General features: G+C 43.9%; 1 protein-coding gene across 1 annotated transcript in view; it reads left to right on the forward strand.

Annotated features, from left to right (window-relative positions):
* The window catches only part of LOC122810514 (ubiquitin-conjugating enzyme E2 variant 3-like), a 623912-nt gene that overhangs the window by 547504 nt on the left and 53994 nt on the right, over positions 1-22414 (forward strand). The window lies entirely within an intron of this gene.

A 22414-nucleotide genomic window follows, 5' to 3' on the forward strand; every position in this document is an offset into this window, starting at 1 on the left:
TTTCCACTCTTACTGTCTGCCTTGTTTAGGCCCAGCCCACGTAGCAGCCTGTTCGGCCTGTGCCTCCTTCAACCGACTTAGGCGTCGGTCAGTTTGCAGAACAGTTTTTCGGTTCTGATTTTGCGTACATTATGCCGTCGGATCCTCCGACTACCCCAAGATAAAGACCGACAGTCCGCGGTTTGCGAAACCACGGTAAAGCAAACCGCGAGTGTCTCGGTTTCGGCCAAAACCGAGAAAACTGCTCAAAGTACAGCTGAACCTATTCTTACAACTGAGGCCCCTGCTACAACTCTTGAATCGACCTCAGAAATTTTACCCACTACGGTGGTTGACTTATCAGACACCATCCCTTGGATGTCTCTACCCCAGCACGTGGTGCTGCTAGGCCTCCAGCTGCCATGTCCATTAAGGCCTTCGCCAGGGCTAAAGCAGCCAAGACTACTAAAACAGTGCCTGTTAAACCCCCCACATCCAGGCCCTCTTCTAGTTCTCAAATGCTTTCTTTGGCAGAAGATTTAATTTCTTTAATTAGAGGATCTCAATCTCACCCAGACAGGGCCTCTCAGCCCCAGAGAAGAGAACTAGGGCAGAGCCCCTGAGCCAGTGTCTTCTGATGATTCTGCTGATGAATCAGACATAACTGACCAGCCTGGGCCTTCTCCAATTTTGAAGATTCTGATGCTGAAGAATCCATTCCAGCTGCTTCCCCACCAGAAGAATTCTCCTTTGGGAAACCTTGCATGCCATGCGAGAACAGTTCCAATGGCAGCAACAGGATTTTCAGACTCCAGAAAAGACTTAGGACCTTTCTGCACCTCCCACAGCACAGGCCCTTAGCTATACCTCCTGTTCTCTCTGTGGTGGATGATGCTTTCAATGATGTTTGCTCCGCTCCAGATTCTTTACCCCAGCCCCTGCCAAACCAGACAGATTTTACAGGGTGCCAGATACTCATCACCACCTTTACAAGGCCCCACTTGCAGACCCAGAAACTATATCCCAGGGTCCCAAGGCAGTAGCCGACCACAGCTAAAACCCTATTCCTTCTGAAAGGGAAGCAAGGTCACTAGACAGATGGGGTAAAAGGTCTACACTTCAGCTACTCTCTCAGCTAGAGCTTTAAACTGTCAGTTTCACATGATACAATACCAAGAGTTTATGCTTGATCAGTTAACTAAAAACTAACCACTGATGAATCTCTTGATAAGAAATATGTATTAGAGATGGTAAATAACATACAACAGGTTAGCAACCATTCCTTAAAATGTGGCTATGATGCACTGGAGGCTTCATTTAGATCAGCCATGACAGGCACAGTGATAAGAAGGCATGCATGGCTAAAGGAACAAGCCTTACGGATCATGTTAAAGCTAAGTTGCTAGATGCTCCTATGGACAAGACAAGTTTGTTTGGTACACCTGCACAGCAGGTTATGAAGAAAATGGAAGAAAAGGCAAAATCTGTTCAAACTGTTAAAGATTTCTTGCAGGTTCAACCCCAAGGTTTAGCAGGAACTGGCCTGCCAAAATTGGTCCTTTCCTGACTCCACAAAATTTCAAAGGGGCAGGAATAGGCGTTCCAGAGGCAGAAACCAATCCAGAGGAGGTGCCTACAGAGGACGACAGTGGCAAGGTAACAACAGAGGCACAGACACAGCCACTGCCACTACATCAGCACAACCACAGTGACTTAATCCTAAATCCGCCTACCAGGGAACAAATAGCAGCTCCTCTAGGCGGAAAGTTAACCTTATTTTCAAAGAACTGGCACTACATAAAAGACAAGTGGATTTTACAAACCATAGATCAAGGTTACGGGTTTCAGTTCCACACTTTACCAGTCAAAGAGGAATGCCAAATCTACCTCCAAATCAAAAACAGAGGCTCTACCAGATAATGGAGTTAGCAAACATGAGAGCTGTGGAAAGAGTGCCAACAGCAGAACAAGGAAAGGGGTTCTACTCCAGACTATTCCTAGTTCCAAGAAAGGAAAAAAGTTGGAGACCAATTCTCGACCTGTCCACCTTAAATACATACATCATTGTCCCAAAATTCAAAATGCTGACCCTACAGCAACTTCTTCCCATGCTGGGCAAGGAGTCTTGGCTGGTAACTCTAGATCTCAAGGAGGCATACCTGCGTCCCCATTCGACCAATCTGCAGAAGATACCTCAGATTTCTTGCAGGATCAGAGCACTATCAATTCTCAGCATTGCCCTTTGGCTTATCTACTGAGTATTCACAAAATGCCTGGCATCAGTAATCGCCCATTGCAGACTACAGGAATTCAAATTTACCCATACCTGGACGACTGCCTGCTACAAGGGGACAACAAAAGCAAGCTGACAACAGATTTACAAAGGGTCATTTACTTGCTACAAGGACTGGGATACACAGTCAATTTACAAAAGTCAAGGCTGATACCATCCCAAACAAGGACATTCTTGAATTGGACACAGTACAACAGATGGCATTCCTGACTACAGAAAAACAAAAAGAACTTCCTCTTTACTTCTTGGCACTAACAAAACTGATCAAGTTAACAGCAAGAAAAGTTCTGCAGGCCTTGGGCTTCATGGCATCATGCATAATCTTGGTCCCATTTGCCAGACTACATATGAGGAAACTACAGTGGTACCTAAAGAATTTATGGTCCCAACACAGACACAGTCTAGAAACAGAAATCCCACTAATTCCATGCTTAAAACAGGAGTTCCTATGGTGGGCTCAGGCATGCCAGTCAAACCCAGGCCTACCCTTTCGCAGATGTCAACCAAGCCAGACCATCACAACAGGCGCTTCAGACCTAGGATGGGGGCCCACATGCTGGACAAATGCGTGCAAGGATTGTGGACACAGGATCAACTTCACCTGCACATCAATCTAAAAGAAATGCTGGCAGTAAAACTGGCAATCCAAAAGTTCAAACCATTTCTCAAAGAGGGCCAATTGATGATAAGGACAGACAACACCACAGTCATGTGGTACATCAACAAACAGGGAGGCACTCATTCATACCCCTATGCAGAATGACCTTGGAGCTGTGGACCCTGGCACTCAGCTACAACATTCAGTTACAGGCAATATTTGTACCGGGAAAGACAATACACTAGCAGACATATTAAGCAGAACCACTTGGATGCCCACGAATGGAAGCTGCACGGACATCTTCAAGACCATCTCGAAGAAATGGGGAATGCCACAGATAGACCTATTCGCATCACCTCTCAATCGCCAGCTCTCAAAAATTCTGCACAAGGACATTCCACCCACTAGCATGGAAAGTAGACTCACTCTCCTTCAACTGGAAAGGCCTAACAGCATATGCATTCCCACCTCTTCCTTTGATACACAAGGTACTACTAAAAATCAAGGAAGAGCGTCCAAGGATAATCCTGATAGCTCCAAACTGGCCAAGACAACACTGGTACCCACTACTGAAGAGCATGTCTCGGAACAATATGTGGCCAATACCCCTGATGCCTTTGATGTTAACTCAGAACAACTACAGCATCATACATCCAAACCTAACGCTGCAACTGACTGCATGGAACATCACATAGCAGCAGCTAATCCAGAACTTTCCCAAAGAGTTAAAGACATTATTCTTGAAGCACGCAGACCTTCAACAAGAAGGAACTATGCTGGAAAATGGAAAAGGTTTGTCATTTGGAGTACGGAAAGAGGAAAAGATGTGTCAAACATAGATATGCCTAACATTCTGGAGTATCTGGCGAACTTCTTCATTCAGGCCTGTCCTACTCCTCCATCAAGATACATGCATCAGCTATTTCAGCAGAATACAGCTTTGATCCACCTGTTTTTCTTTGCTCAGGCAGTTCCTCAGAGGAATCAAGAATGTAAAACCTCCAAGGAAACCACCATTACCAGCTTGGGATTTAAACTTTGTGCTAGAAAAGTTGACACTATCACCCTTTGAACCAGCAGCAACAGCAGACCTACAACACCTGTCATGGAAAACTGCTTTCCTACTGGCAATTACTTCAGCAAGGAGGGTTTCAGAACTACAGGCCTTAATGGCAGTGCAACCCTTCCTAATCTTCCACCAAGATAGAGTGTCCATGAGGACTAATCCTACATTTATGCCCAAGGTGGTATCCAGAGTGTCTTTAAACCAGGCAATCCACCTACCTACCTTCTTCCCCAACCCACAAAACAGAGGGGAAAGAATACTGCATACCTTGGATGTACATAGACAGCTACGCTACTACTTGGACAGAACAAAAATAGCAGAAAGACTGACCAACTTTTGTAGCCTATGCAACAGGAAGGGAAGGAAAAGCTATTTCCAAACAGACAATCTCCAAATGGATAGGAAATTGCATACGATACTGTTACTCCTTCCATGGAAAACCAATTCCACAGAACATAAGACCTCATTCTACAAGGGCAACAGCCACTACCACAGCCTTCTTGCAACCAAAGACATTATTGAGGCAGCTACTTGGACCTCCGTGCATACATTTGCCAAGCATTATAATTTGCCTCTATATTCCAGATCCCGAGCAGGGTTTGCCACTGCTGTACTGCAAGGGATCCTAAACACACCATAATCTACTTTTATCCTCCTCCCTAGTTGGCTATGGTATTCTACCCACTTGTTATGACTGCAGATGCATCCATGAAGGACATAGTACAGTTTTGTACCTACCATAAATGTAGATGTCCGAACTGGATAGCATCTGCAGTCACCTCCCTCCTTCCCTCTGTGGTACTCCTAGGTGTTTACCCTCCTAATAGCTAGCTGTTGGGGGGGAGTCTTTTATGGTGTATTTGTTTGTATATATGTATATATATGCTTATTGCTGTGTTTACCTCTATCTATTTGGAAACATTGGCATCTATCCAAATTTTTAGCCTGCAAGAGGGCTACTGGCATCTGGGGCAAGAAACACTGAGGAAAATGGCGTCGGCTGATGCTTTTATACCCGAAGACCAACAGAGATGACGTCGGGTGGAGTGCGACATCAGCCGGACTTTGGAATCCGGCCGACTGCAGGGCTGCCTGACGACAGGACAACCCACTTGTTATGACTGCAGATGCTATCCAGTTCGGACATCTACATTTATGGTAGGTACAAAACTGTACTTTTTCTCTTATGCCTTCAGCATTTCTGGCTAGATCTCAACCACATCTGCAGTCTTACAATTCAGATCTGACTGTTTTAAGGACATCATATACAGTGATGTACTCCGAACTACTTGACATTTCTGGCACTATACCTGATAGGAAAGCATGTTTGCTGGGATAAGAAGTTATTCAGAGTGTTCTTTCCACCTCCTGGCAGTCTGCCCTGTAGTGCTAGCTGGCTGCTGCCATTGCTTAGAACAGCTTAAGAAGTATCTTGTTATACTTTCTTAGACACCAAATGGTTTGAAGGAACCTTTTGAAGCCAATCTGTAGACTTTCTTTGTGTCCTTTCCAACTCTTGTTAAGCCCAAACTTATGCTTTATCAGTTACTGCCACTTTGGCCTTCTTGGCCTGATATTACCTCTTAGATGGAGCGTGTACACTGGGATGTCCTGACATTGCCACTATGATAGGTACTCACCACTTTATGAACACAACTTTTTGTTAATGCCTTAAGAATTGAAGTCTGTAGCATGCTCCTTTTGGACTTCATGTTGTAGTCTCATCAAAAGCACAATTGAAATTATCTCAGTGGTATGAGTTGAACTTGTACAGAAGTTTTTTCTACTTGTTTCTGGGAGCTTTTTATTGCTTCTATGGTCTTGAGGGGAATATAGTCAACATCCATCCAGTCAATCCATTTCACTGCCAAGTGGTGATCAGTTAATAGCTGTGCCTCTGTCTTTATCTAAACATACTGCCTTAGCTCAGACGAGATATTAACAATATTGGTCATCAGCCTTCATGTCAGGATGCTGTGGTAATGGTACCAAACCTCCTTGTGTTTGAACATGGTGTTTTCTGTGGAGAAACTGTTGCTCATGCAGAAGTATAGTAATAACTCATTTTTTGGGGTTTAGATTCAGGAGGCCAGGCTTCCCAGTCCTGTCCCTCCACATATCTCCACAGTTCCCCCCCATGAAAATAGGAAGCTTTCAGCATGATTACAGAACTAGTTGATGTTGCCCTCTCGAAGATCTCTTCCACCTTCAAGAAGACTGAAAACCTTTTGATGCATAAGAACAAGCTGCAGTCAGTCTTCTTATCTGTGGCTAACAGCCATATTGAGGCAACCCACTCATCCAGTATAAGTCTGTCAGCCTTTATAGCAAGATGTCTTTACATTTGGCAGTCCCACTGGCTTCAACAAGATGTCCTTTTACAGAGAGAGGTTTAGGAATAGTTTACTATAATGAAATACTAGATAGAACAGTAGTCACTAACTGTGATAAAACAATAAATAGTAATGGTAACGCTTTCATAATGAAATCCCAAACACCTGTGATTGCAACAGTGTAAACTTAAATGTACAGTAGGAGGGATACAGATAAACATTGACTGCAGAGCTAATGCTAAATATAGTGATCAGTTACATTAGCTAGATAGAAGTCTGATAACCACTCACTGTTCAGGTTTAAATTAAGGTGACTGTCCCTCCTGAAATGTGCCCTAGTGGTATCTCCATCTTTTTCCATCTGAGTATTGAACTTTCCCAGTAAGATTACAGAATTTGTTGGTGCCGTTTTGGAGCACATCATCTAGCTTTTCTAGTAAGGCTGACTGCATGTAAGAACTCAGTATTTAGGTTCAGTTAGTGCGAGTACATGGTTTAGAAGAGAATACCAAGAACATCTCCATATGTACTTTTGTTTTTTGAAAAACAGGGAAAAACTAAGATGCCTGCAGTTCTCAACACGTTATGCAATAACAACGGTATATGCTGATTAATTTGTTCAGTCATACATCCTTTCATTTTCTCATTACCCAAGTAATCCAGATCAAAGCCACAGGTGAACCAGAGCTTATTTCTGCATTTAATTATTGCAAGGTACAGAAGCTAGTCTTTGATATGGTGCTAGCCCATCATAAGGCACATATATACATACTCATTTCAATGCAGCACACTCACCTATAGGCAGTTTGGAGGAGTAACACACTCTGTTATGTGGAAGGAAAGTGGCTCATTTAGCAAAACCCCATGTTGACTCGGAGAATATGCAGTCTGCAAGAGGTGAACTAGTGAACCAATCCATGTGAAATAGCAAAACCAGACACTGTGCCACAGTGCAGCCTGCTGAGAAATGTACATTTTGCAAATATATACTGAGAGAAACTGAAAATAGGTTCCATTAAAGAAGAAGCAGGCAGCTAAAGGCTGTAGAACCAAAAGCACTGGAAAGAAGTGCCATCCTAATGTCCATTTGCTGGTTATAAACCTATAATGTTGTGACTCCCTACCTCTGGGCTAGTAATCAAGGACCCTTGATCCTCTCCCCTGGTACCTGTAGGGAATGTTCACTGGAAGGATAATGAGTGTGCTGGAAGTCATAAAACAATTTCTTACCTCCACGCATCCAGAGTGGGAATTAGTTCACCCCAAAGACCATGCAGAAAGCTTCCTAGTACATACTTTGTGTTTCTGGCAGCATTGAAACCTGTGAGATAGCGTCTTTATGGCCTAGCCCATAAAGTGATTTAATTTCAGATATATTTTAAAGTTTGATGGACTGAGGTAAACCTGCTGTCTTCCAGTTTCCTTTGTTACAACATATACATTTAAACAGTTACAATAGTGCATGTACATTTTTGTTCTCTCCAGTAGGGCACACTGTTGATACATTTTAAACACAAGCACTTTACAAATACATTTTCAACATAAACATCTGTACAAATCAGTTTGATTATTTGATATACACATGACATGCAGTTCTAATGCATTTGTAACACAAGCATCTTGTAAAAATCATTTTGTTTATTTTATTTATTTAATTTTACATTTGTTAACCAGGTTAGTCCGAATGGGCACAGAGAGCCCTTTTTCAGCAGAGACGCAAGGAGAAAAGCTCTAGGAAAGTAATTAGTAAAAATAAAAATTAAAAAAAAAACTAACAATTCAAGTTATAAGATAATTAACAGTACAAAAACAGAGAGAAGAATACAACAGGAATATTTACAAGGCAAAAGTACAGTATTTTTGAGAGTGCAGTAGCAATATGTTTGAGAAAGTTGGTTAGCATTAAGTTATGTGCAAGGAGATATAACAATGTCTTAAAATAAAAAATATACAATTCAGAGTAACATCATGACATAGTACATCAAAGATGCATTTAATAGCATAAGTATTAACTGCAGAGAGAGTAATATGTGTAGACAGTTTAGATAGGAAATACCAGGCCGATATGTTAAACGAGAGTAGAAGAAAAATTCATTAGGTTATTTCCTGACAAATGCAGATCCATGCATGTTGGAAATGAATCCTTAGTTGCTTTTTTGAATTCGCCACTTTTAGTAGTGGAGCAAAGGGACAATGGAAGTGTGTTCAACGAGTATGCAGTTGATTGACTGTGAAATATTTTTCCAATATTTTTGTTTGGATTGGTCACCTGTAGTAGGTTTTGTTGTGTGATTCTGAGGTCACAATTGGGTGTGTACTGTGGAAGTATGGATGTAAGGGCAAGGCAGGAGTTTGGGCTATTCAGGATGCTATGTGCAATTTGTAGTTGTGATATTTGAAGCATGTGGGGACCTCAGGCCATCTTATGCTTTCTGGGATATACAATGATGGAATTTGTAGCTATTACTGACTGCGAATCTGGCTATCTTGTTCTATGTGGTTTCTGGTTTGGTTAAGAGATTATTTTGGAGGTTAGTAAGTATTGGAGCAGAATATAGCAGGTATGGTAGAATAACTGTTTGAGCTGGTATAGGTCTAGATTTGTTGGGTATACATTTGTTGTTGCGGTACAGAAGACCTAGTTTTTGATTGGACTTTTTGATGCAGTTTAAGATATATGGTATCTGAGTTGGCAGTGATAATTGTATTATCTAAGGATGAGATGGTGAAGTTCCTTTTTAGCTGGATTGAGTTTTTTTGGAAGGAAAAGTCGAAGCTTGGTCTTTTTGGGGTTCAGAAGCAGGTTTTCAGTTAGCCATTGCTCTACTAAGTGCAGAGATTGTTGAGTGACAGTGTGGAGATTTTGTGTATTGTCAGAAATGTTAATAATTGTGCCATCATCTGTGTACTGGATTAAGGTAGAGGGGGCAGGAGACCTGAAGTTTATTTGTAAATATATTAAAAAGTAGGGGGCCCAGGATAGAGCCCTGAGGAACCCAGGTCTTAACAAGACGGAAAGGGGTTAAGAATGTTTGCCATCTGATGGACTGATATCTGAGAGGTAGCTGTTAAACCATGAGGTAGTGGAGGTAGAGAGTTGTAGGCTGGAAAATTTGTTTAGGAGGGTGGGATGGGAAACCGTATCAAATGCTTTGGATACATCGAGAAATAGAGCTGATATGAGTTTATTATCATCTCTGGCTTGAGCAGTGCTGTGTGTGAAAGATTAGGAGGGCAGTGGTAGTACTGTGTGAGGGTTGGAAACAGTGCTGTGTGGGTATAATTAGGTTTGCCTGTAAGATGTGGTTTAATATTTGTCTGTGTATACATTTTTTCATTATCTTATATAAGTGGGATAATATGGGAGTAGGCCTGTAATTTGAGAGTTCTGTAGAATTTCCTCCCTTGTGGAGGAGTATTATGAAGAATTTTTTCCAGATATCTGGTACTGTATTTTCTTGGATGGATCTATTGATAAGTATAGATACAGGGTATGCTACGGATCTAGCTGCATGTTTGAGGAAGTAATGGAGGGAGTCTGTCTGCTGATGGGAGCAGGGTTCGAGTTTAAGAAGTGATCTGATTAAGGAAGTTGCTACGGATGCTAGGGAGAATGATGGAAGAGATGAGGTGAGACATGGAGTCTTAATATCGAGAGTGTCTAGTTTAATGAAGAAGTTGTTAAATAAAGTTGCAGTTTCACTATAAGGTTTGTTAGGGAAGGTGTTTGGTGAAGAGGGGTTCCCTGGAAATAGTAATATCTTTATTGAGTCCCAGGATTTCTTCTGGTTGGAATGTGGGTTGCTCAGAGATTTTTGTTAGAAATTTTGTTTTTTGTCCAGTAGGACCTGTGCTTTTGTTTGGTTGCGAAGCTGCTTATACAAGTTCAGGTGGAAAGTTGAGTTGATATTTTTTTTTCCATTCTTTCCAGGCACTGTCTCTGTTCATAAGGGATCAAGTTGCCTGGTTTAGCCTGGTGCATAATTACATTTTAGCCTAATTTTTATACTGGCAGCCAGGGTGATAAGTGTTTCTAGGAATATGTTGTTGAAGCTTTGGACAGCCTCATCAAGGGGTAATGTGTGTAGGAATGACCAGTTTACAATGAACAGTACTTCGTTTAGGGTGACAGGGTTGTAGTTTGTATGGTTACAAGACTCTTTGTATTGGTGGCTGTTAAGAATGGGAGAGTGTCTTACTACGGAGGTGGTCACTAAGCCAGTTGGGTAGGGTGGAAGGGTTATGATAACACTGGGGGTTGGATACTATCCAGTCGATGACCAAGCCATTCTTGGAATCTTTTTTTTGCTGGTGCATGGGTGAGGTGATCAGCTCAGTAAAGCCATAAAGGTTTATAGAGTAGTTAGGGGTGGCAGTATTAACAAATTTCCAGTCAATATTCATATCTCCAAAGATGATGGTTTCATGAGGAACGGATATAGAAATCCAAGAAAGAAACTGCTCGAGTATGGGAATATTTTTACCTGGGGGTATATAGATCACTGCCAGAAAACCAGACCAGGCCGGTATCCAAGAAAATAATTAAGAAAAATCAAGCTCAGTCAATTCCATGTCAGGGTATTGCAGTATCTTCCTAATAACTAGAAATGTTGTGCTACTAATCTAGTACAGTGTGATGACAAAGACCACCACAGCTATAGGGAAAACATTACAAGTATACACTGCAGGTACCTAGGTAAACCTTCTCCAAGAGAAAGAAAGTTTTAAGTAATTGACCTAGGAATACCATAGGAAGAGAAATGGGGGGGGGGGGGACCAGTAGTGTGCAGACTTGCGGTAAAAGGCTATAGCAAAAATGTCTTCAGTTTAGAGGACTAATTAAATACAACTTTAACATACAGTAGTTTAGCTGAAAGCACTTTAGTGTTCCACCTACACAGGGTCTTACAGTGCAGGGCAATGAGACAGCCTTTGGTTTATTGGAGGTTGGCCAGGACAGAGATAAAACTTTTGTTGAGGGGACTGTAAATAAAAAGGAAAAGTAGGTAAATATTATGTCTGCGGTTTTAAAACACTCAGATTACCAAGTAGTTGTAAGAAACAGCACAATTCTTTGAGCAACACAAATGCAAAGAAAGCAGGGAAAAACAAACAAACGGAAACTGCAGTTGATACCAAGCTAATGTTAAGTTGTCAATCTCGCCTTCATTCTTGCTGGATGGGTTCGGAGCCGAACCTCGGCTCTGACTCGGCATAATACTAAAGCTCGAGAGCTATTTTTCACCGGCTCGAGGCTATACTATGTCCCATAATGCTAGGCGTGATATACCCAGATCTCGTTTGCCGCTTCAGCTACGAGGTTGCGTTTTCACCGGCTCCAGGTCGTATTTTAAAAATTTTGTATCTATAGTTAGTTTTTTGATAGTTGATACTTTTTCTCAGTAGTTTATTTAATTAGTATTTAGAGAGTAGCGACTAGTTTCCCTTCCCTTTTCTGTAGTTTTCCCCTACTTTTTCCACCCTTAAGGTGGTTGGGCCTCTAACCCTCCCTTTAGTAGTTAGTACAGATTCCCCTTAGTGTGTGTGTGTGGAATTTCTGTCTCATTTTTACTATTACTTTACTTAAATTTTTTGTTGACTGTGCCTTTTTCGTGTGTTAGTGTACGTGTTTAGACTCCTGTATCGACCCTGTGGTATCATGTCCAAGGATACCAAGGTATCGGGATTCAAGAAGTGTGACTCATGCTGTCAGAAGATGTCTCTGACAGACGGTCACACTTCTTGTGTCTATTGTTTGGGCCCTCTGCACCTGCAGGACTCTTGTTCCATCTGTCACGCTTTTAGACCTAGAGTCCTGCAGGAATGCAGAAATAAGCTCATTCTCAGAGGCTTATTAAAGCCTGAAAGTTCTCTGTCCAAGCCTATGACCGGAAAACCGTTAAAGCCCGCCAAATCGTCGGCTCCATGTTCGGAGCCGGCACAGAGCGGTCCTCTTTCTGCCTCATCGGTTTCGGCTGGAACCGATACATCGAGGCCTCAGTTGGCTCTGACTTTGGTGTCGGAGCCGTCCCCAAGTCGAAAGCGCTCCAGGTCTCCTTCACTGGAGTTGGTCAGATTGGCTCCGAAATCCCCCTTGCTGTTGGAGCGGAGCCATAGGTCTCACTCCTCTAGGTCTTCCAGGCTCTAGGACCATGATCTCGAGAGGGTAGTCAGTAGGCTTTTGAAGTCGCAGGCGCTGGCCCAATTATTGCATAGCCCGTCTCAACAGACAGGGGCTACCCCAATGCCTGCTCAAGTTCCTCCTTCGACTATTCCTTCGAGCTCGGAGCCGGAAGCCGTCGGGCTTGCTACCGTGAGGGCGTCGGAACCGATTCCACCCTTATCGGTTCCTTCGTCGGCTCCGATTCCTTCATTGGCTCCGTCCTTGGAGGGATCCGGGTGCCGAGACTCCCTCGTCGGCTTTGAGGGCACGAGTGGCATCGGACCCTTGTCCGACCCCTTTCTCCCTGTCGGAGTCTCGACGCAGGTGAGTTCAGCCCCGACATCGGCCTCGGAACTGTCCCTCTTGGTGCCGGGAGGATCTGTCATCTCCTCAGAGCTGGGTCCCTCTTCCCTGCCTGACAGGGGTGCCTTTGAGGTCATGAGGAGCGTGCTTCCCATACTGGTGCCACAGTCGGCCTCGTCGGCCCCTCCCTCCATGGTGCCTGCTTCAGCCCCTGCCTACCCTCCCGAACCCAAGTGCCGAGAACCGACACTCCAGGCCGCTCCATTGGGCATTTCCTCCTCTTCCGAGGCCTCCCCTGATCCTGCAGGGGAGCCCCCTCAGAAGAGGACTTGCAAGAGGAAGCCTGTCGACTCCCCTGAGTCAGTGACATCTGACACCAACCTGGATGATTCGGAAGGGTCCCCAAGGTCCCCCTCTGAGGATGTCTCCTTTTCTGATATCCTAGAGATCCTTAAACAGAGGGGGAACTGGTCCGCCCTCAACCCTTCCGAGGACGAGTCGATGTACCTGGATGCGTTCGGTTCTCGCCCTTCCACCTCCTGGCTGTCCCCGCCTTTCGACCCACTCATGGAGGTGGTGGCTTGGAAGGCATGGACGGCTCCGGATACTGTGGAACCAACCCCCCAGAGGCCTACAAAATTCATTACAGCCCCTGCAGACAAGCAGTTTCTGTCTAAGGGTGTCCCCGTTGATGCCATGGTGGTGGCGGCAGCCACTAAGAAGGAATTGGCTGACCCTTCAGTACCTGTCCATCTTCCTAATGAGGAATCTAGGACTATGGATAGGTATGGCAAGCGGATGTTTTCTTCAGCGACCTTTGCCATGCAGTCGCTGAATTACCTGTGCCATTTCACCTGTCTTCAGAGAGACCTTCTTAAAGAACTGGGTGATACCTTACAAGGACCCAGCAGCTGTGGGGTCTCAGGAGAAGATCAACTCCCAGCTGGGGACCCTGAACTCGATTGTCAACTCCTCCATGCGGCTCATTTCTTATGCAGCCGATCGAGCGAGTAGGGCCGCAGGCACGGGTGTTGCTCTAAGGAGACACACCTGGATGCGGCTTTGCTACTTTGCTGACCCCTTCAAGGCATCCTTCACTAACACCCCCTTTGATGGTTCTGCCTTGTTTGGACCTCAAGTGAAGGATACATTGACCAGGTGTGAGCAGGAAGGCAAGATTCTCTCTGCTGTGGGAGTCCATTTTTCCGCCCCTTCTATACCATACCCTAAGGGTCAAAAGGGCGGAAAGATGTGGTTCCGCAAACCCCAGGGAGTACTGCCTGACGCACGTGGTGAGCTTCCCTCCAGAGGCAGAGGAGGGAACAATAGCAGACGCCGCCCTAGGGGCAGGGGGTGTCTGCAAAATCAGGGTAGCAGAGAATCTTTCTCTGACAAACCCTTCCAGCACCCCTGAGGAGCTGCCCGACTGTCCACCTTCGGAGGCAGTCGGGGGAAGACTTTCACTGTACCCAGAAGCCTGGCATTCCCTCACGCAAGACAAATGGGTACGGTCGATCATATCCGAGGGTTACAGAATCCCCTTCATCCACACCCCACAACAACCAAAAGGGCCTCTTCCAGATGTTCCACCCGGTCTGAGAGATCAAGCAGTGTCAGAAATTTCAAAGCTGCTATCAAAAAGAGCCATCCAGCCAGTCCCAGCAGACCAACAAGGATCCGGAATCTACTCCAAATTCTTTTTGGTACCAAAAAAGACAGGGGACTGGAGACCTATTTTAGATCTCAGCAGGCTGAACAAGTCTGTTCAAAGATCGAAATTCCGGATGGTCACTCTACAGTCCATTCTACCTTTTCTGGGTCAGGACAATTGGATGTGCTCTATAGATCTTCAGGATGCGTACTACCATATCAAAATGAACAGGCGCTCCAGAAGGTTTCGCCGCTTCCGGCTGGGAGCCAGTCACTACCAATTTAGAGCCCTGCCCTTTGGCCTCACCACAGCCCCCAGGGTGTTTACCAAATGCATGGCAGTGGTTACGGCTCACCTGAGACAATGAGGATTCCAGGTGTTTCCATATTTAGACGACTGGCTCCTTAGTGCCACCACCAGGCACCAACTACTTCAAGACAGGGATTACGCTGCACAAATGTGCAAAGCGCTAGGCATCTCTGTAAACTTCAAAAAGTCTGCCTTGTCACCTTGTCAGCATATTGCCTTCATAGGCACCGTGTTAAACACGGTGGAGTTGTCAGCAAAACTACCTACACAAAGAGTTTCAAACATTCGCAGCCATGTTCAAATCCTACTACAGGAGGACAGAGTCCAAGCCAGATTTGTACTAAAAACACTTGGTCTAATGGCAGCAACAATCACCTTGCTCCCCCTAGCTCATTTTCATATGCAGATGCTGCAGTGGATGCTTTTTTCCCAATGGTCCTTCCAGCAGCTTCCCATGTCACACAACATTCTCATCACTCAAGTCGTGCAAGAGACCCCTTTCTTGGTGGATGGTCTCGCCTCAGGTGCTCCAAGGCAGACCTATTGTTCTCCCCCCTCTGGTTGCCACCGTGACTACGGATGCCTCCCTGATAGGGTGGGGGGGCATTTTCAGGGCAGGACAGTCCAGGGCACATGGCAACCCTTCGAGTGCCACCTGCACATCAATGTCTTGGAAATGAGAGCGGTACTTTTGGCGTTGCAGGCCCTTCAGGACTCTCTACCCACCGGGACGATTGCAATTCAGACAGACAATATGTCTGTAGTGTGGTACATCAACAAGCAGGGCGGAACCAGGTCCTACCCCCTATGTCGGGAAGCGCTTAGACTTTGGCAGTGGGCGATCTCTTCTCAACGGTTTCTGGTAGCAACGCATATTCCCGGGAAGTCCAATGTCATAGTGGACAGATTGAGCAGGGCCATTCTCATGCCCTACGAGTGGTCTCTCAACCAGCTAGTAGTGGAACAAATATTCAGAAGGTGGGGTCAGCCTTGCTGCGACCTTTTCGCAACCCATCAAAAGAGCAAGTGTCAGGACTTCTTCACCCTTTTTTTCCTCTTCCGGGTCTCCCTCCCAGAGACGCTCTAGTCCACGATTGGCCTCGAGGTCTTCTGTATGCTTTTCCCCCTTTTCCCTTAATTACTCAGTTAGTCCAGAAAGCAACTGCCTTGAGATCCAGGATGATCCTCATTGCCACTTACTGGCCCCGACAAGTTTGGTTTCAGTTCCTGCAACGTCATCTACTGGAGCAGCCCTGGCATCTGGACCCAGTGCCAGACCTTCTGACCCATCAATCGGGCGGGCTACACCAATCCCTTCCATCTCTCAACCTCACAGCTTGGTTGCTCCACTTCCAACCCTAGCCAGGCTTCCCTTAATTTCTCAGTCAGTACATGATATTATCCTTGCCTTTCACAAGTCTAACACCAGAAGGACGTATGCTAGTAAATGGAAACGGTTCTCTATTTGGGCAAGGAAAAATCAAGTTGACCCGTTCACAGCTCCTGTCCAAACAGTTCTAGAATTTTTGGCAGAACTTTTCCAAATAGGCTCTTCCTCAGCCACTATCAGGGTCCAGTTGGCGGCTATTGCAAATTTCCACGTTGGCCTGTCAGAGGCCAGTATTATGTCCCACAAGCTTTGCAAAGCCTTTCTAAAAGGAACCCTATTACTTTGGCCCCCGGCTGAAGATCCTCCTCCACCGTGGGATCTAAATTTGGTACTGTCTTCTTTAATTCTTCCTCCGTTTGAGCCAGCTGCTTCCTGCTCATTGAAACTGCTCTCGTGGAAAACACTTCTTGGTAGCCATTACCTCAACGAGAAGGGTTTCGGAACTACAAGCACTCTCTGTGCGCCCCCCTCTTAGGACTAATCCATCCTTTTTACCTAAGGTACTCTCTGAAAAAAATCTTAATCAGACCATTGATCTCCCAGTCTTCTTCCCAAATTATGCTGATAAAGCTGAGAGAAGATTACATTGTTTGGACGTTCACCGTCAACTACGTTTCTGTCTGGATAGAACTAAACAGACGAGAAAATCAGAACAGCTCTTCCTGTCTTACGCTGAAGGAAAGCAAGGCTGGCCAGTTTCTAAAGTAACCTTGTCCAGATGGTTGACAGCTCTTATCACATTAATCTATCAATTGAGGCATAAGGAGCTCCCTACCAAGCCTAGAGCTCATTCAGCTAGAGCATTAGCTTCCTCAGTAGCTTTTCAAGCAAGGTTACCTATGGATTCTATTTGTGCAGCGGCCACATGGGCCTCCCCTCATACCTTCATTTTTCATTACAAACTGGACATTGCCTCCAGAAGTCGGGCTGATTTTGGTTCCACTGTACTCAAGAGTCTGTTCCATTGAGCCACCTGGGACTAAGGTGCTAGGGACGCTGTCCCATCCAGCAAGAATGAAGGCGAGATTAACAACTTAACATTGAGAAGTTATGTACTTACCATAACGTTCCATGCTAGTTGTCTTCTTCTCGCCTTCTTTCTTGCGTCCCACCCTCCATCCCCCTAGCCTGGAAAGACCTAGAGTATCTTGCGAGAGGTGTTTTTTGTCACCAGAGTTATCTCCTCAGCTAGATCTTTTGCTCCCCTTTGGTAGCCCTTGTAAGGGTTATATGTAGATGAGGTTAGATATATTTGTTAAATATATTCTCTGTTGTGGTGGGACATGTATGTCCATAGTGTTAGCTATCAAACGAGATCTGGGTATGTCACGCCTAGCATTATGGGACATAGTATAGCCTCAATCCGGTGAAAAATAGCTTTCGAGCTTTAGTATTGGGCCGAGTCGGAGCCGTGGTTCGGCTCCAAACCCATCCAGCAAGAAAGAAGGAGAGAAGAAGACAACTAACATGGAACGTTATGGTAAGTACATAACTTTTCATTATAACATATGCCATAGCCAGCCTTAGGCATAGGCCAACTAGGTGGCTGCCTAGGGCATCGGTCTAGCAGGGATGCTTTTCCAGTATTTATTTGGTGTAGGTAGACCAGGATGGGGCCACCAGATGATGTGGTGGGGGGGGACCATGGAGCCCTTTTGCCTAGGGCACCAGTTAATGTAAGCCTGCTACACTATTATGTATTGTTGTAAAGGTTATGAAGAGAAATAGTAACTACTAAGATGCTAAGCACAATTTAGCATTCTCCACTAAAAGTCAGGAATAACAACAGTGGCATTCTTCAGAAACACAGTAACTACTAAGATGCTACACACAATTTAGCATTGTCCACTAATAACATGCCAGAAGACTTTGCTGTAAAAGTAAGTAATAAAACTGATGTGTCAAAAAGAAAAACCTTTTTTAGCACTTCCGTTCATTTTATTACAGAACTTATGATGAAAATGCTAAAAAACGGTTGTTTATTATTAGTATTTTTTGATGCTGGTTGGAAGTAAGTATTTTAATGCTTTCAGCTGTAGGTTCACTGACTGTGCCGAATGCTTAGGTCATGCAGCATTGTCCTCAGTATTGCTCTGAATAGCCTTGACATTTTCTGGACACTTTGGCAGTACAGGAGGAAGTTCCAAAGACTGACAGTAAGTCCCTGCTGAGAGCCAGATAAGTTTGTGAGACATACTTATGTTTATGTATTAAGTTTGAGGATGCTGTGTTCTGAAGATTTCTTTTCCCAGGATGTAATGACCTGGGAGTTGGTGTATATGTATATATATATATATATATATATATATATATATATATATATATATATATATATATATATATATATATATATATATATATATATATATATATATATATATATATATATATATATATATATATATATTTATACACGTGTGTGTGGAAACACTTTGTAATCTTCAAATACTGAAATGTCGAATTTCACTATCTCGACACTATAAAGTCGAAGTTTGAAAATTGCGAAAGTGCGAATTCGAATATCTCAAATTCGCGGTTATGGCTTTACACTACGTAATGTCCGGGATTGTATGTGGATGGTGTGTGGTGCCGGGTATGGATTTATGTGTTATGTCAGGTAAGTGAGTGTTTTGTAAGGGTTTTGGGTGGGAGTTAGTGTATGTTAGTGTGCTGATATGTGTGTGTGTGCGAGGGACTGTAGAATGTGTGTTTGTTTGCTTTTGTTTACTGTTTGTGCGATTTTGGAGTTAGTATGTATAAGTAGGGGGGTATGGGGGGCATAGGGGGTCTTGCCCCCCTGCTTATTTGTGTTGTAGGTTTGTGGATGCGCATTGTTTTGTTTATGTTGTGATGTGGGTGTTGTGGTGTATGTGTGGTCTGGTGTGTGCTGTGTTTTAGGTGTTTTGAATTTTGCGATTTTGGACTTCGCGGTTTTGGTGTTTCTGTGTTGTGTGGATTCAATTTCATGGTCTCGAAAAACTGAAATTCAAGATTTCAGTATTTCGAAATTATGAAGTGAATCCATATATATATCAATATATACACATACATATATATATATATATATATATATATATATATATATATATATATATAAATAAATAAAATGCGTCTACTTTTCTTAATCAAAATTTCAGAATCTCGAACAAGAAAAGTAGAAACCTGCTTAAGGGAAAGTGCAGTACATCGAAAGTGTACTTTCGCAAAAGCCGATTCACCGAATTGGGGAAAAACAAAACAAGTAACTTTAAACACTATTTTACAGGGGCAAGCCCCCCTTCACCCCCCCCACACCCCCACTTAAATATACTAACTCTGAGATCGCACTACAGTGGGGAAAAGGATATATTTCCTTATCCCCACTGTAATGTGCTTCGCTGAATCGGCTTTTGCAAAAGTGTACTTTCGATGTAGTGTACTTTCACTTAAGTGGGTTTCTTCTTTTTTTGTTCGAGGTTTTGAAATTTCGATCAATAAAAGTAGACCCATATATATATTGGTTTACTTTCAAATGGGTGATCGGACTATGTGCGATTCACATTAGTCTGAATCGACCATTTGGTAGAATTAAAAGAACAAACGCTAAAATGTAGAAATATACAACAACGAATGCAATACAACATTTGCTGTTGTGACTTTCTACATTTTGATGCAGATTGCATTATAGGGGGATCAGGAAATGTACCGTTTCTCTCACTATAGTACGATCTTGGAGTTTGTATATCTAGGTAACAGGGGGTGTGGGGGGGCTTGCCCCCTTGCAAATACGTTGTGTACTGTGTGTCGGAGACTGTTTGCGGAAGAGTAGTGCATCTTTAAGTTGTGTTGAATTTGAACTTTCACCACTTCCTCGTTCGACGTTAGTATTGCTCGCTTAAGGTGATTTTCGTTTCTATGGTTCTTAGAAACTATAGTTTGCACATGTGATTGGGAAAATGATAGTAAACCTGTGTGTGTGTGTGTGTGTGTGTGTGTGTGTGTGTGTGTGTGTGAGTGTGTGTATGTATGTATACACACACACACACACACACACACACTATACAAGTAGCTGGGGTGTTGGAGATGCTGTCCTGTCACATTTGCTTGTGTGTGTGCACTCACATGGAGGCTTGTCATCTTGCAGAAACATTTTTATTTATCTATTTTTTTACTTTTGAGTGATATTGTTTTGTGGGTGATCAGAAGGGAGTCACAAGCTTGTTATAGAGCCAGACTGGTACACAGAATGTGGCGATTTGATGCACCTTTTGTGCTCTGCAGATAAACTGACCTTCACAAACCTGTTATTTGAAGATACAGAGGTGTGTGTACTAGGCTAATGACCACTACGGCTTTTGTAAGGCTAACCATGCATGCCAAATCTCTAACAAATTCTGGTAGCCTAGATAAGTGTAGGTAAGGGCTTGAGAGATGAAACATTTACAAGCAGGGATCTGGGAGATGAACCATTTACCGGCTGCCTATGTCCATTAAAGACACATGTGCCAAACAAGGTGTGACAACCCCAGTTAAACCCAGGGCAGTAATTAAACAGCTCAGTCCTCATCAATGTCACCAGTAAGGGAGCATCACTGAAAGCAGGGTTAGAAATACACAATTTCCCCAAAGAGTTCACAGGGAGCAGGCTCCAGACCTGGGACTGGACTATATGCTTCACTCCAAGTTCCCGAATGGGTCTCCACACTATCCACTGCAGAGCACTGTGTCCCATTTCTAGGTATTTGACACATTCACTCTTAAATATTTGATCTGGTCAGTTTTCATTTCATCCTCACATATGGGTTTGGATCTGATTCATCCGTTACAATAGCTTGTGGCAACCAAAAAGTCTTGGGCACCTCCCCTTCTCAGATCTCATTTGTCACTTCATGAAGACGTGGTCATTCCTTTAGCTCTTGGGCAGATAAGTGATACTTTTCAATATTTATAATATCTTTTCCTTCGTATTGTAGTACCTTTTTAGTGTATGTTTTACCACTTTCTTCCTTGTCTTTTTGAAACTTCCTTCCTATTCAGTTACTGTTTTTTATTACTTTTCCTTTACCTCCCTTATACCCTTTTGGGTAGCTCTGCTGTTATTGTTAGTAGCTTCTCTTTCTTTTTTTCCTTTATCAAAAAAATCTCTTCCAGCTATCTGTCTGTAATATGTATTATTAGCTTCTTGCCTTTTTTTTTTGTAGTTCCATCTTCCGTCTGTGTGTGTGCATGTGTTCTCTGCCATCTGAAAAGCCAGCTGGCTTTAAGAAATGTTCAAAGTATGGTCACAAGATCCCTTTTAGTGATTCACACAGTTTGTGTGTTTACTGTTTGGGCCTCCTCCATTTACAGGACATTTCTTCAATTTACCATTCCTTCAACCACAGGGCCCTGGTTGAAAGGAAAAACAAGGTGATTTTCAGGGGAATGTTGCCATCTTCCTTTTTAGAGGCCATTTCTGGCAGTTAACCCAAGTCTTCTGCAAAATCTAGGTCAGCTCAGTCAAGCCCCGCATCTTCCTCCTTTAAGAGTTCTGACAGAGGGAAGAAGAGACCACCTTCTGCTCATAAATACTCCTTGGAGCCAAAGACTAAAATGACCAAGACTTCTCAGCAACCAACTTTCAAGCTGGCTGTGTCTCTATCAAGGACCAGGTACTCTTCCTCTGTTGACCCGGTTTCATTGAGAGTACCATCCCCTTTTCTCAGTAGACCCACATCCCTGACCGCCTCCTCTTCCTGCTCTACCAGAAGCCTTACAGAAGAAGAAGATAAGGAACAGATGGCCCAGAAGATGTTGTGGGTGCAAGCCATTACTAAGTCCATTTGGCTCCTGCCTATAAGGTCCAGGATTCACAAAAGCTGCCCACTCCCCCATTGGTTCCTCCTCTGACTTCAGGACAAGTTTTGGAGCCATTGGATCTGATATGCCTGGTGTCCTCCAGCTTGGATCACAGAGTTTCGTTTTATTCAAATCGGGCCATTGCCCGGTGCTCCTCAGTGTTTTCGGAGTGTGGGAGCTCTCAGTCATAGCAAGCCTTATACGACTCCAGGACTTTTTCATTAGTCGATTCACCATGGTGCTTCCACGCAGGTGAGCTCTGCTCTGGCTTCGACCCTAGGCGAGCTGTCTTCGAAGCTTGAGAGGTCGCCAATCCGTAGGCATGACCTGTCAGATCTGAGGTCCTTCTCTACTCAGGAGCAGTCGACCTTTGGGGCTCTGGAGAAGGCCATAGCTGCTTCTGCAGATAAGAATTCACCTCCTTCCTTGGATCCACAGTCTTTCCATCTCGTGCCCGTGTGCACCCATTGTGACCATGACATTCCACAGAGAGAGTGGGTTCTTGGTCCCAG

This window comes from Protopterus annectens, chromosome 9.part0, assembly GCF_019279795.1.
Source record: "Protopterus annectens isolate FY-2018-M chromosome 9.part0, PAN1.0, whole genome shotgun sequence".
In the NCBI taxonomy this organism is placed as follows: domain Eukaryota; kingdom Metazoa; phylum Chordata; order Ceratodontiformes; family Protopteridae; genus Protopterus; species Protopterus annectens.